Source organism: Saccopteryx leptura, chromosome 8 (genome assembly GCF_036850995.1).
Source record: "Saccopteryx leptura isolate mSacLep1 chromosome 8, mSacLep1_pri_phased_curated, whole genome shotgun sequence".
Taxonomy (NCBI): domain Eukaryota; kingdom Metazoa; phylum Chordata; class Mammalia; order Chiroptera; family Emballonuridae; genus Saccopteryx; species Saccopteryx leptura.
Genome location: NC_089510.1, coordinates 55981624 through 55997150, shown reverse-complemented (window position 1 = coordinate 55997150; position 15527 = coordinate 55981624). Strand labels below are relative to the sequence as shown.

The following is a 15527-nucleotide window of genomic DNA, read 5'->3' as shown; positions in this document are numbered from 1 at the left end:
TTCTTTTATTTCCTTTGCCTGAGGACATATATCAGAAAAAGTATTGCTAAGAGAAATATAAAAAATTTTACTGCCAATGTTTTCTTATAGGATTTTTTATGGTATTGTGTCTTTTTTTTTTTTTTTGTATTTTTCTAAAGTTGGAAACGGGGAGGCAGTCAGACAGACTCCTGCATGTGCCCGACCGGGATCCACCTGGCATGCCCACCTGGGGGTGATGTTCCGCCCATCTGGGACGTTTCTCTGTTGCGACCAGAGCCATTCTAGCACCTGAGGCAGAGGCCACAGAGCCATCCTCAGCACCCGGGCCATCTTTGCTCCAATGGAGCCTTGGCTGCAGGAGGGGAAGAGAGAGACAGAGAGGAAGGAGAGGGGGAGGGGTGGAGAAGCAGATGGGCGCTTCTCCTGTGTGCCCTGGCCGGGAATCGAACCCAGGACTCCTGCACGCCGGGCTGATGCTCTACCACTGAGACAACTGGCCAGGGCCAATGGTATTGTGTCTTACCTTTAAGTATTTAACCTATTCTTAGTTTGAGTTTATTCTTTTTTTTTTTTTTTACAGAGACAGAGAGAGAGTCAAAGAGAGGGACAGATAAGGACAGATAGATAGGAAGGGAGAGATATAAGAAGTATCAATTCTTTGTTGCAGCATCTTAGTTGTTCATTGATTGCTTTCTTATATGTGCCTTGACTGGGGGGCTGCAGCAGAGTGAATGACCCCACGCTCAAGCCAGCAACCCCACGCTCAAGCTGGTGAGCCTGCACTCAAGCTTCAACCTTGGGGTTTTGAACCTGGGTCTTCAGCGTCCCAGGTTGACACTCTATCCACTGTGCCACCAGCTGGTCAGTCTGTATATGTCTTTTTCAAAAATATTTTATTTATTAACTTTTAGAGAAAGGAGAGAGAGAGAGAAAGGCAATGGGAGGAGGGTGTTGGGGGAGGCGCAGGAAGCATCAACTTGTAGTTGCTTCTCACATGTGCCTTTACTGGGCAACCTGGGGCCTTGAACTGGTGACCTTAGCATTCCAGGCTGACACTTTATCTACTGTGCCACCACAGGTCAGGCTAGACTTATGTGTCTTTTTCTTTCACCAAGTTAGGAAAGTTTTCAGTCATTATTTCTTCAAACAGGTAGTCAGTCCCTTGCTCTCTTTCTTCTTATTCTGGCACTTCTATGTTGTAGATGTTGTTATGTTTGATGTTGTCCCAGAGGTCCCTTAAACTATCCTTATTTTATTTTTTTTAATGAGTCCTTTATTCTTTTTGTTGCTCTGATTGGGTATTTTCTGCTATCTTGCCTTTCAAAACTCTAGTTCAATTGTCTGCCTCATCTAGCCTGCTTTTCATTTCTTTTAGTTTATTCTTTGTTTCAAATATTGTATTCTTAGCCCTGGCCAAGTAACTCAGTTGGTTAGGGCATTGTCCCAATATGTCAAGGTTGTGGGTTCAATCCCCAATCAGGGTCCATACAAGAATCAACCAATAAATGCATAAATAAGTGGAACACCAAATCAATTTAAAAAGTTATATTCTTTATATATGACTGGTTCTTTTTTTTTTCTTTCTACAAGGACAGAAAGAGAATCAGAGAGAGGGATAGACAGTCAGGAACGAAGAGAGATGAGAAGCATCAATTATCAGTTTTTTGTTGAGACACCTTAGTTGTTCATTGATTGCTTTCTCATATGTGCCTTGACCGCGGGCCTTCAGCAGGCCGAGTAACCCCTTGCTCCAGCCAGCGACTTTGGGTCCAAGCTGGTGAGCTTTTTGCTGAAGCCAGATGAGCCTGCGCTCAAGCTGGTGACCTCGGGGTCTCGAACCTGGGTCCTTCTGCATCCCAGTCCAATGCTCTGTCCACTGTACCACCACCTGATCAGGCCTGACTGATTCTTTTCTTATGGTTTCTGTATTCTTTTTTTATGTTTGTAATCTTTTTGTAGAAGTTTGCACAAGTTCCTTGAGCATTCTTTCAACCATTGTTTTGAATTCTGCATCTGGTAGATTGCCTCCATTTTATTTAGTTCTTTTTCTGGGAATTTCTTCTATTCTTTCATTTGGGGCATGTTTCTTTGTGTCCCCACTTTAGATGCTTCTCTGTATTTGTTTCTCTGTATCTGGTAGATCTGCTATTTCTCCCAGTCTCGGTAGGTTTATGTACCAGGTGTCCTGTGGGACTCCAGTGACGCTGTCTCCCTGATCACCTGAGCCAGTAGCTCCAGCAATGTTTCTTGTGTGGGTTATGTGAGCCCTTCTGCTGGAATTTAGTCTTGATTGTTGTTGGCTCATCTGGGGATGGAGTTGGCCCTCAGGCAGGCTGACTATGAGCATTGATCTGACCATAGTGTATGAGCGGCAGTGCAGGGACTAACCTCCGAAGTGAAATTTACTCCAACAAGGTCTGGTGCCTACTGAAATCTCCTTTTGTGTGTGCTATTTGTAGAGCTAACTGAGTCATGGCCTAGTGTGGTCTGAAGCCAGCTAGTGGGTATGTTCGTTCCAAGCCTCTTGGGAGGGACTCCAGTGCTGGTCAGTGTCAGATGCTTCCTGTGACCAGCCCTAACTGCCTGTTAGAAGCTACAAAGTAGCCTGACCTGTGGTAGTGCAGTGGATATAGCGTCAACCTGGAACACTGAGGTCGCCGGTTTGAAACCCTGGGCTTGCCTGGTCAAGGCACATGTGGGAGTTGATGCTTCCTGCTCCTCCCTCTTCTCTCTCTCTCTCACTCTCTCTTTCTCTTTCCTCCTCTATAAAATAAATGAATAAAATCTATTTTTTTTTTTAAAAAGAAGAAGCTACAAAGTAATGCATGATTGGTGGCTGCCTTTGCTGGGTCTGGGTGCATGTAGCATGGGCCACACTGGCTACTAAAGTGGTTTCTACCGGTACCAACCTGGGGCAGGTCAGAAGAAAGACCCAAGGCACCTCGAGATCCTCCTTCACCTACTGGCTGCCTGTTAAGCTCAACCACAGAAAGAGCCTCTGGGGGTCCGCAAGGTGTATGAGGAAGGTTCTGAGTCACCAGGTAGGGCAAGTGGTGTTCACTAGGTTGATTCAGATTCAAGCTCAGGACCAGTATTGGGTCTAAGGCCACTAAGCTAGGCCAGCAGGCACTCACCTGGGGTCTATGGACCTTTGTGGTGTGGTGGGGTCTCAGTGAATTGTCAAGATAGGGCCAGTAGAATTCATCAGATTAAAACAGATTAAGCCTGACCAAGTGGTGGCGCAGTGGATAAAGTATAAGACTGGGATATGGAGGACCCATGTCCGAAACCCCGAGGTCGCCGGCTTGAGCGCGGGCTCACCAGCTCAAGCACGTGGTCACTGGATTGAGTGTGGGATCATAGACATGACCCCATGGTCTCTAGCTTGAGCCCAAAGGTTGATGGCTTGAATTCAAGGTTGTTGGCTTGAGCCTAAGGTCACTGGCTTAAGCCCAAGGTCTCTGGTTTCAGCAAGGGGTCACTCACTCTGCTGTAGCTCCCCCCATACCCCCCCCCCATCAAGGCACATATGAGAAAGCAATCAATGAACAAGCAATCAACGAACAACTAAGAAGCCACAACAAAGAATTGATGCTTCTCATCTCTCTCCCTTCCTGTCTGTCTGTCCCTATTTGTCCCTCTCTCTGTGTCTGTCACAAAAACACCACCACCCAGATTAAGGTTTGGCTGTGTAAGGGGAGGGCTCTGCACAGAAAGAGTGCCACCAGTCAGGAAGCATAGGGAGAAATGGTTCTTGCCCCAAGGCTACAAACTTGGTCTCTCACTGTGTGTTTCTTACACATCCTGAATCTGTGGAGACCTCCCCTAGAACCTTCCAAGAAAGTCTGCTACGTGGGCCTGGGTTGGCCGCAGCTAGCTGATTACGCCACAGGGTAGGAGCTTGGCAGAGTGGGGCCACAAGGAGTTGGGAGGGTTAGGGCTACTGCACTCCCCCAACCTGAAGCTGTGTGGAGAGGCGCACTGGACCCAGGAAAGCTTGCATCTGTGTGCAGCACTGGAAAGGGAGCAACTTCTGGACTTTTAACAACTCACTTTTTTTTTTAATTTTTTTGATTTATTTATTCATTTTAGAGAGGAGAGGGAGAGACAGAGAGAGAAAGAGAGAGAGAGAGAAGAGACAGAGAGAGAGAAGGGGGGAGGAGCTGGAAGCATCAACTCCCATATGTGCCTTGACCAGGTAAGCCCAGGGTTTCGAACTGGCGACCTCAGCATTTCCAGGTCGATGCTTTATCCATTGTGCCACTACAGGTCAGGCAACAACTCACTTTTTATGTCATTGTTTTCCCTATCTTTTTAAATTTTTTTATTTTATTTATTCATTTTTAGAGAGGAGAGAGAGAGAGAGAGAGAGAGAGAGGAGAGAGAGACAGAGAGAGAGAAGGGAGGAGGAGCTGGAAGCATCAACTCCCATATGTGCCTTGACCAGGCAAGCCCAGGGTTTCGAACCAGCGACCTCAGCATTTCCAGGTTGACACTTTATCCACTGCGCCACCACAGGTCAGGCTCCCTATCTTTTAAAATAGACTTTATATCTTAGAACAGCGTTAGAGTTATAGAAACATTTGGAAGATAGTGCAGAGTTCAAATATATTCCTCGCTTACAGTTTCCCTTATTACTTATTACCTGTTAGTGTTATGTTTCTTCCTCTTGATCATTTTCTCTTTCTTTCTTTCTTTCTTTCTTTCTTTCTTTCTTTCTTTCTTTCTTTCTTTCTTTCTTTCTTTTCTTTCTTTCTTTCTTTCTTTCTTTCTTTCTTTCTTTCTTTCTTTCTTTCTTTCTTTCTTTCTTTCGTGAGAGGAGGGAAGATAATGAGGCAGACTCCTGCATGCACCCAGTCCAGGATCCACCCGGCAACATCTCTCTGAGGTTGATGCTCGAGTACCAAGCTATTTTTAGTGCCTGAGGCTGACATGCTTGGATCAACTGAGCTATCCTCAGTGCCTGGGGCCACACTTGAACCAATCAAGCAACTGGCTGTGGGAGGGGAAGAGGAAGAGAAAGGGGAGAGAGAGGCGAGGAAAAGCAGATGGTCACTTCTGTGTGCCCTAACTGGAACTCAAACCTGGAACGTCCATATGCCAGGCCAATGCTCTATCCACTGAGTCACTGGCCAGGACTCTTGATCATTTTCTATGCATACATACACATCACAGAATTCTGGAAACACGTTTTTGCTTAGTATGGCTCAGCCTCTTTCTCAGAGTTTAGCTGGGTGCTCTGCAGAGAAGCCATCATTTAAGACAGGCTAACACATGTGAAGATGAACCAATGTGAAGTCCTCACTCTTTGTCTAGAAGACAGGATGGGTCAATATTTCCTTTCCTTCCTTGTGGAAACTTGAAACTCTCCAAGAGTGAGCTCTAATTTTTTTTTTTTTTTTAATGGAAATGCTGGAATTTATTAGCTACTGGTCACCAGCAGCACTCAGCTTTGTGATTCTTTCTAACTCAAGGCAGGACAAGTTATCCAGTAAATGAGCTGGTTTCATCTGAGCTCAGGAACAAACTGGTGCCAATGGAGCCCCACCCAATCACACTTATTCAGTACATACTAAGTGGCTATGGGGAGAGTCCCCAAGGTCGTCATGTTGTCATGACTGTCCTCTTAATCTGTAAAGCACAGTGGTTCGGAGCGAGGAAGAAAGAAGGCAGGAGTACTAGCTTTGGGGAAGAGGCTGTTGGGTTCTCTTTGGGACAACTTGAATTTAAATGGGTCATCCAGGTGGAGGCATCCAGCAGGCACCTGAGAATAGATCGGGCAGAGAGAAAGAGAGAGAGAGAGAGGGAGGGAGAGAGAGAGAGGGAGAGAGAGAGAGAGAGAGAAGTGGGGGACACAAATTGGTATTTGTGTAGTGAGCAGGAATTCCATTGTAGAGGTCCAGATGGTTTCAGTCTATGGTGATACCACCCTGAACGCGCCCGATCTCGTCTGGCTTGAGCAAGGGGTTACTCGGTCTGCTGAAGGCCCGCGGTCAAGGCACGTATGAGAAAGCAATCAATGAACAACTAAGGTGCTGCAACGAAAAACTGATGATTGATGCTTCTCATCTCTTTTCGTTCCTGTCTGTCTATCCCTCTCTCTGTCTCTGTAAAAAAAAAAAAGATTCATTTATTCATAGACTCAGTCTTCTTATTCTATGAACATGTGGAAAATCAGAAGTAGCCCTCAGACAGAGAGTAAGGACTTGACAGATGGTCCCAAAGCAGGCTCAGGCTTAGAACCAGGACAAGGTAATGCAGTCTGTCTGGAGCTGAATTCACATAGACAAGCACCAGACAAGTGCTGCCTCCTACTCAGGGAGGGTGCTAGTTTAGGGCCATTCGTGACCCAGCCCAGTGACTGTGTTAAGTGGCCAGAGAGAAATGGGTCAGGGCAAGGGCTGGCCTTTCAGGAGCTAACCACGCAGATATGTAGACAGGCTGGTGGTGTCTGTGGGCTCACTGCGGAGGCACAGCCTCAGAGGAGGAATCAGAGGCTGTGTGGTCAGTGCCATCCTCACCCAAGTCTCCTTCTCTAAGGGAGGGCCAGAGTGGGCCAGGGTGCATAGGGTTAGGACTACCCCGGGCAGAAAAGATAGTCTTGAGAGCCTATTTCCAGGCAAAGGCTGAAAATAACACCTACTTTGTGCCAGCACCAACCCTCTGCAGTTCCTGGTGTGAGTGTCCTTTGCCCGGAACCACCTCTCTTTCCAACCCACAGAGGTAGAGAAGAGGGAGCAGGTCTAAGCTGGTACCTCACTCAAGCTGAACTTTTTTTTTTTACTTTATTTTAAAGAATTTATTTATTGACTTTAGAGAGTGGAGTGAGAGAGAGAGAAAGGCCGAGCAGGGCAGGGGAAAGAAGCAGGGAGCATCAACTCCTAGTTGCTTCTCATATGTGCCTTGATGGGGCAAGTCGGGAGTTTGAACCGGTGGCCTCAGCATTCCAGGTCAGTGCTCTATTCGCTGTGCCACCACAGGTCAGGCAAGCCAACCTTTAATTAGACTCCAAAATTAGGTTCCCCATATGCACACTCTGTCATCTGTTTGTTTCATATCTTATGAGTGTGTGATTGGTTGGGGGGAGGTGTAATACTAATTTAGTAGTTGTTTCCTTTTAGTTTATTAGTAAGAAATCTTTGTTTATGATGGTTGGTGGTGGCGTTTGTTTTTGAAAACTCCTACCCTTGCTCCAGCCCTGGCCCCATCTGCAAGACAGGTTCCAGAGCAGAGAATGCAGGAACTGGCTGTTCAGTTGGTCTTCCCGGTACTTGGTGGGGTTCACAATAGGTCTAGGTTATTCCTCTATTTCAGTTTCAGAAGCTCAGTTTTATCAGTTCACCCGGGGTTATCAGGTAATCTGCTACCCAAAGGCACAGAACACCGATTCATAAGCCCTATTTATTAATTTGAGCGGAGCAGGAGAACTTCAGTCTAGGCCAAGTCGAGTGTCTTCTTAGGAGGCAAAATCTTCTCAAGAATTAGGATGAGTGAGTTTTTTGGCAAAGGAGCTGAATGGCCTTAAGGGCTGTTTCACTTAAGCTGTGATGGCCCCAGGAATTGCCCTGTCCGCTGAAAAACTGTGGAATAACTGGCCATTACAGCCGCATAAAAATCACTGCCAAGCAGAAACCACTTGTGTGCCAGTGAGCCCTCTCTGTGGGGAACGCTGGGAAAACAGCTAGAAAAAACCTCTCATTCCTCTAAACTTGATTCTAGTGTGCTCTGAAGATTAGCAGCCGGGCCTCACCAGGGATCTTTTGCGAAATGCAGTCATGAAACTTCTGAGTCAGGATTTGTATTTTAACAGACCCCCCAGGAGGCTCAGTGCTGTACTTTAAAGTTTAAGAAGCCCCGGGCTAGAGTCCAGACTCCCTGTGGATCTCAGAAACCACTTCAGCTTGATTCATCTCAGCACCTGCAGGGAACCCTGCCTGTTCCTTAATAAGTCAGCACCAGACTTGGGTCTCCTGCCTGAAATGAGTTGGGGGTGGGGGCACATTGCACTCAGCAGGACTGCCTCCTGTCTCCCGGAGTCTCCTTCCCTTTGGGGCTCTCTGCTGCCATTGCCTACACTGGCTTCACTACAGAAGCCAGTGGGTCTCTTCAAATGCTTCCTGTCTTTTTCTTTACCTTTTTTTTCATTAATTTAATTATTTTTTAATTAAAAATTTAAATTTATTATGTTATGGATTCAAGTATCTCACTCAATATAACATCCTCACCCCCCCCCCCAACAACCTGCTCCCATTATACCCCCTTTGCCCCCTCTCCCTGACTCCCCCCCCTTCTTTCTGGGATTTGCTGTCCTGTTATCTGTATCTCTGTGTTATGTATATAATTTCACTAATCCCTTCACCTTCTCTGATCCCATCTCCTTGTTCCCCTTCCCTCTGACAGCTGTCCCTCTGCCCCTGTGCCCCCACCTCTGCCTCTGTTTCTTTCCTCAGTTCACCGTGTTCATTATATTTCACATATAACTGACATCATATGATATTTCTCTTTCTCTGCCTGGCTTATTTCACTTAACATAATAATCTCCAGGTCCAACCATGACATTGCAAAAGGCAAAATTTTGTGTCTTTTTTTTTTTTTAATTTTTATTTATTTATTTATTTATTTACAGAGACAGAGTGAGTCAGAGAGAGGGATAGACAGGGACAGACAGACAGGAACGGAGAGAGATGAGAAGCATCAATCATTAGTCTTTCATTGTGCGTTGCAACACCTTAGTTGTTCATTGATTGCTTTCTCATATGTGCCTTGACCGCGGGCCTTCAGCAGACCAAGTAACCCCTTGTTGGAGCCAGTGACCTTGGGTTCAAGCTGGTGAGCTTTTCCTCAAACCAGATGAGCCCGCACTCAAGCTGGCGACCTCGAGGTCTTGAACCCGGGTCCTTTGCATCCCAGTCCAACACTCTATCCACTGCGCCACCGCCTGGTCAGGCTTGTGTCTTTTTTTCACGGTCGTATAGTATTCCATTTTGTGTATGAACCACAGATTTTATCCACTCGTCCACTCATGGACACTTGAGCAGTTTCCAGATCTTGGCTATTGTAAACAATGCTGCAGTAAACACGGGGATGAATATCTTCTTTTGAATCAGTGATTTGGAATTCTTAGGATATATTCCTAAAAGTGGAGTAGCTGGGTCAAAAGGCAGTTCCATTTTTAATTTTTTGAGGAAACACCATACTGTTTCCCACAGTGGCTGCACCAGTCTGCATTCCCACCAGCAGTGCAGGAGGATTTCTTTTCTCCACACTCTCGCCAGCATTTATTGTGTGTTGATTAATGAGAGCCATTCTGACACGTGTGAGGTGGTATTCATTGCGGTTTTAATTTGCATTTCTCTGATGATTAGTGACATTGAACATTTTTTCATATGCCTATTGGCCATCTGTATGTCCTCTTTGGAAAAGTGTCTATTCAGTTCCTTTGCCCATTTTTAATTGGATTGTTTATCTTCCTGGTGTTGAGTTTTAGAAGTTCTTTATAAATTTGTATTATTAACCCCTTATCACACGTATCAGCAAATATGTTCTCCCATTGTGTGGGTTGTCTTTTTATTTTGTTAATGGTATCTTTTGCTGTGCAAAAGCTTTTTAGTTTGATATAGTCCCATTTGTTTATTTTGTCCTTTATTTCACTTGCCCATGAAATATTGCTATGAGACATATCAGAGAGTTGACTGCCTATATTTTCTTCCAAGATTTTTATGGTTTCATGACTTATATTTGAGTTTGTTATGGTAAATGGTGTGAGTTGGTGGTCTACTTTCATTTTTTTGCATGTACCTGTCCAATTTCCCAACACCATTATTAAAGCGACTGTCTTTACTCCATTGTACACTCTTGCCTTCTTTGTCAAATATCAACTGACCATAAAAGCATGGGTTTATTTCTGGATTCTCTGCTCTGTTCCATTGATCTGTATGCCAGTTCTTATGCCAATACCAAGCTGTTTTTGTTTTGTTTTTTAAAAAATATTTTTTATTTATTCATTTTAGAGAGGAGAGAGAGACAGACAGACAGAAAGGAGGAGCAGGAAGCGTCAACTCCCATATGTGCCTTGACCAGGCAAGACCAGGGTTTTGAACCGGCAACCTCAGTGTTTCCAGGTCAACACTTTATCCACTGCGCCACCACAGGTCAGGCCCAAGCTGTTTTGAGTACAATGGCCTTGTAGTATAACTTGATATCAGGAAGTGTGATAACTCCCACTTTATTCTTCATTTTTAAGATTGCTGAGGCTATTCGTGTTCTTCTTTTGTTCCATATAAATTTTTGGAATATTTGTTCTAGATCTGTGAAGTATGCCATTGGTATTTAAATAGGAATTGCATTGAATCTATATATTGCTTTGGGTAGTATAGAAATTTTAATAATATTTATTCTTCCTATCCATGAACATGGTATATGCTTCCACTTGTTTGTATCTTCCTTGGTTTCTTTTTTTAATGTCTTATAATTTTCCGAGTTCAAGTCTTTTACCTCCCTGGTTAAATTTACTCCTAGGTACTTTATTTTTTTGTTGTTGTTGCAATAGTGAACAGGATTATCCCCTTAATTTCTCTTTCTGACAGCTTATTGTTGATGTGTAAAAATGCAACTGATTTCTGAATATTAATTTTATACCCTGCCACCTTGCCGAGTTCATTTATTGGGTCTAGTAGTTTTTTGACTGAGACTTTAGGGTTTTCTATGTACTGTATCATGTTATCAGCAAATAATGGCAATTTTACTTCTTCTTTTCCAATTTGGATGCCTTTTATTTCTTCTTGTCTGATTGCTGCGGCTAGGACTTTTAGAACTATGTTGAATAAGAGTAGTGAAAGGGGGTGCCCTTGTCTTGTTCCTGATCTTAAAGGGATTACTTTTAACTTTTTCCCATTGAATATGATGTTGGCTGTCAGTTGGTCATACATGGCTTTTAATATGTTTAGGTATGTTCCCTGTATTCCCACTTTGCTCAGAGTTTTGATGATAAATGGGTGCTGGATTTTTTTTATTTTTTTATTTTTATTTTTTTTCTGAAGCTGGAAACAGGGAGACAGTCAGACAGACTCCCGCATGCACCCAACCGGGATCCACCCGGCACACCCACCAGGGGTTGATGCTCTGCCCATCAGGGGCGTCGCTCTGTTGCGACCAGAGCCACTCTAGGACCTGAGGCAGAGGCCATAGAGCCATCCCCAGTGCCTGGGCCATCTTTGCTCCAATGGAGCCTCGGCTGCGGGAGGGGAAGAGAGAGACAGAGAGGAAGGAGAGGGGGAGGGGTGGAGAAGCAGATGGGCGCTTCTCCTGTGTGCCCTGGCCAGGAATCGAACCCGGGACTTCTGCATGCCAGGCCGACGCTCTACCACTGAGCCAACTGGCCAGGGCTAAATTTTTTTATTATTATTTATTTATTTTAGAGAGGAGACAGAGAGAGAGAGAGAGAAAGAAGGGAGGAGCAGGAGGCATCAACTCCCATATGTGCCTTGACCAGACAAGTGCAGGGTTTTCAACCAATGACCTCAGCATTCCAGGTCGATGCTTTATCCACTGCGCCACAGGTCAGGCGGGTGCTGGATTTTATCAAGTGCTTTTTCTGGATCTATTGATATAATCACATAACTTTTATTCTTCCTTTTGTTTATGTGATGAATCACATTTATTTATTTATTTATTTTTTTATGAATCACATTTATTGATTTGCAAATATTGTACCAGCTTTGCCTCTCCAGAATATATCCCACATGATCGTGACGTGTGATCTTTTTAATATATTGCTGGATCCGGTTCGCTAATATTTTGTTAAGAATTTTAGCATCTATGTTCATCAGGGATATCGGCCTATAGTTTTCTTTTTTTGTAGTGTCTTTGCCTGGTTTTGGAATGAGGATAATTCTTGCCTCATAAAATGAGTTTTGAAGACTTCCTTCCTTTTGAATTTTTTGGAATAGCTTGAAAAAGATAGCTGTTATTTATTTATTTTTTGTGACAGAGACAAAGAGAGAGACATAGAGAGAGACAGATAGGGACAGACAGACAGGAAGGGAGAGAGATAAGAAGCATCAATTCTTCCCCAGCGTTATTTTTTTTTTAATTTATTCCTTTATAGAGGGAAGAGAATGAGAGAGAGAGAGAAAGGGGGGAGGAGCAGGAAGCATCAACTCCCATATGTGCCTTGACTAGTCAAGCCCAGGGTTTCGAACCAGCGACCTCAGTATTTCAGGTCGATGCTTTATCCACTGCGCCACCAGGCAGGTCAGGCTGAGAAGCATCAATTTTTCGTTGCGGCACCTTAATTGCTCATTGATTGCTTTCTCATATGTGCCTTGACTTGGGGGCTACAGCAAGTGAGTGACCTGTTGCTCAAGCCAGCGACCTTGGGCTCAAGCCAGCAACCATGGGGTCACGTCTATGATCCCATGCTCAAGCCAGCAACCCCATGCTCAAGCTGGTTAGCCTGCACTCAAACCAGATGAGCTCATGCTCAAGCCAGTGACCTCGGGGTTTCAAACCTGGGTCCTCTGCATCTCAGTCTGACACTCTATCCACTGCGCCACTGCCTGGTCAGGCAGGTGTTAGTTCTTCTTTGAATATTTGGTAAAATTTGCATGAGAAGCCACCTGGTTCAGGACTTTTGTTTGCTGGGAGATTTTTTTTTTTTCCCCTGAAGCTGGAAACCAGGAGGCAGTCAGATTCCCGCATGCGCCCCACTGGGATCCACCTGGCACGCCCACCAGGGGGCGATGCTCTGCCCATCAGGGGCGTCACTCTGTTGCAACCAGAGCCACTCTAACGCCTGAGGCAGAGGCCATGGAGCCATCCCCAGCGCCCGGGCCATCTTTGCTCCAATGGAGCCTTGGCTGCGGGAGGGGAAGAGAGAGACAGAGAGGAAGGAGAGGGGCAGGGGGTGAGAAGCAGATGGGCGCTTCTCCTATGTGCCCTGGCCGGGAATCGAACCCGGGACTTCCGCACACCAGGCCGAAGCTCTACCACTGAGCCAACCGGCCAGGGCCTGCTGGGAGATTTTTGAGAACTGTTTCAATTTCATTTGTTGTAATCAGGTTGTTTAGGTTTTCTGATTCTTCCAAATTGAGTTTTGGAAGATTGTATGTTTCTAGAAATTTATTCATTTTGCCTAAGTTGTCCACTTTTTTGACATATAGATCTTCATAGTATTTTTTTCAATCCTTCGTATTTTTGTGGTGTCAGTTATTACTTCTCCACTTTCATTTCTAATTTTATTTATTTGGGTCCTCTCTCTTTATTTCTTGATGAGTCTGGCTAAAGGTTCATCAGTCTTATTTGTATTTATCTTTTCCAAAACCAGCTCTTGGTTTCATTGATCTTTTGTATTTTTTTAGCCCCTATGTCATTTATTTCTGCTCTGATCTTTATTATTTCCTTCCTTCTCCTTCCTCTGGGTTTTGTTGCTCTTTTTTTAATCCTTTTAGGTGCAGGTTTAGGTTGTTTATTTAAGCTTTTTCTTGCTTCTAAAGGTATGCCTATAATGCTATGAACTTTCCTCTCAGGACTGCTGTTGCTGTGTCCCATAGATTTGGGGTTGTTGTATGTTCATTTGCTTCAAGAAAATTTTTTATTTCTTTCTTGATCTCATTGTTAACCCATTTGTTATTTAGTAACATGCTATTTAGCCTCCAAGTGTTTGAACGTTTTTCATTTTTTCTACTGCAGTTGATTTCTAGTTTCAGTTCCATTGTGATCAGAGAAGATGCTTGATATGATTTCCTTTTTTTTTTAAGATTTTTTATTTATTCATTTTGGAGATGGGGTGCAAGAAGCATCAACTCCCATATGTGCCTTGACCAGGCAACCCTGGGGTTTTGAACCAGCGACCTCAGCGTTCCAGGTCGGCGCTTTATCCACTGTACCATCACAGGTCAAGTCTATATAATTTCAATCTTCTTAAATTTGTTGAGACTTGTTTTGTGTCCTAATAGGTGATCTATTTTAGAAAATGTACCATGAGCACTTGAAAAGAATGTATATTCTGCTGATTTGGGGTAAAAGGTTATAAAGATATCAATTAAATACAGTTGATCTAGTATGTCATTTAAGGCTACTGTTTCTTTGTTAATTTTCTGTCTGGAGGATCTATTCATTGCTGTTAGTAAGGTATTAAAATCCCATACTGTTATAGTATTGCAGTCAATCTTGTCCTTTATGTCCATCAAAATCTGCTTTATATATTTAGGTGTCCTATATTAGGTGCTTAAATATTTACAATGGTTCCCTGGCTGGTTGGCTCAGTGGTAGAGTGTCGGCCTGGCGTGCAGGAGTCCCGGGTTCAATTCCCGGCCAGGGTACACAGGAGAAGCACCCATCTGCTTCTCCACCCCTCCCCCTCTCCTTCTTCTCTGTCTCTCTCTTCCCCTTCTGCAGCCAGGGCTCCATTGGAGCAAAATTGGACCGGGTGCTGAGGATGGCTCTGTGGCCTCTGCCTCAGGTGCTAGAATGGCTCTGGTTGCAACAGAGTGATGCCCCAGATGGGCAGAGCATCACCCCCTGGTGGGCATGCCGGGTGGATCCTGGTCGGGCACATGCAGGAGTCTGTCTGACTGCCTCCCTGTTTTCAACTTCAGAAAAATACAAAAAAAAAAAAAAAGTTTTAGCTGTCATTGTCTCATCTACTTAAAAAAAAAAAGAAAAAAAATATTTACAATGGTTATATCCTCCTGTTGGATTACTCCCTTTATCATTATGTATTGGCCTTCTTTATTCCTTACTATAGACTTTGTTTTAAAGTCTATTCTGTCAGATATATGTATTGTTACTTCAGCTTTTTTTTTTTTTTTTCATTTACATTTGCATGAAATACATTTTGCATCCCTTCACTTTCAGTCTATGGGTATCCTTTGTTCTGAGGTGGATCTCTTGTAGACAGCATATATATGGATCCTGTTTTCTTATCCATGAAGCTACCCTATGTCTTTTGATTGGAGCATTGAATGCATTTACATTTAAGATTATTATTGATACATACTTATTTATTTCCATTTTATTCTTTAAACCTACAATCCTCTTTCCCTTGATTTCTTTTTTCCTTTGCTCTTTTTATAGCAAGGCCCTTAACATTTCTTGCATCACTGGTTTGGTTGTAATGAATTCCTTGAGTCTTTTTTTGTCTGGGAAGCTTTTTATTTCTCCTTCAATTTTAAATGATAGCCTTGCTGGATAAAGTAGTGGTCTTGGTTGTAGGTTTTTGTTTTGCATCACTTTGAATATTTCTTGCCAATCACTTCTGGCCTCACGTGTTTCTGTTGAGAAGTCAGATGTTGTCCTTATGGGGGCTCCTCTGTTGGTAATTAATTGCTTTTCTTTTGAAGCTTTTAGTATTCTTTCTTTGTCTTTTAACTTTAGCATTTTAATTATGATGTCTCTTGGTGTAGGCCTCCTTGGATTCATCTTTAGTGAGATTTTCTGTGCTTCTTGAACTTGTGTGATCTTTTCCTTCATCAATTTAGAGAAATTTTCAGCTATGATTTCTTCAAACAGGTTCTCTAAACCTTGTTTGTTCTTTTCTCCTTCAG

At 43.8% G+C, this 15527-nt stretch overlaps 1 non-coding gene across 1 annotated transcript; it reads right to left on the bottom strand.

Moving 5' to 3' along the window:
* Positions 1-12915: 12915 nt before the first annotated feature.
* On the bottom strand, positions 12916-12991 carry TRNAT-GGU (transfer RNA threonine (anticodon GGU)). The gene has a single exon. It is a non-coding gene; the product is annotated as a tRNA-Thr (tRNA).
* Positions 12992-15527: the final 2536 nt, after the last annotated feature.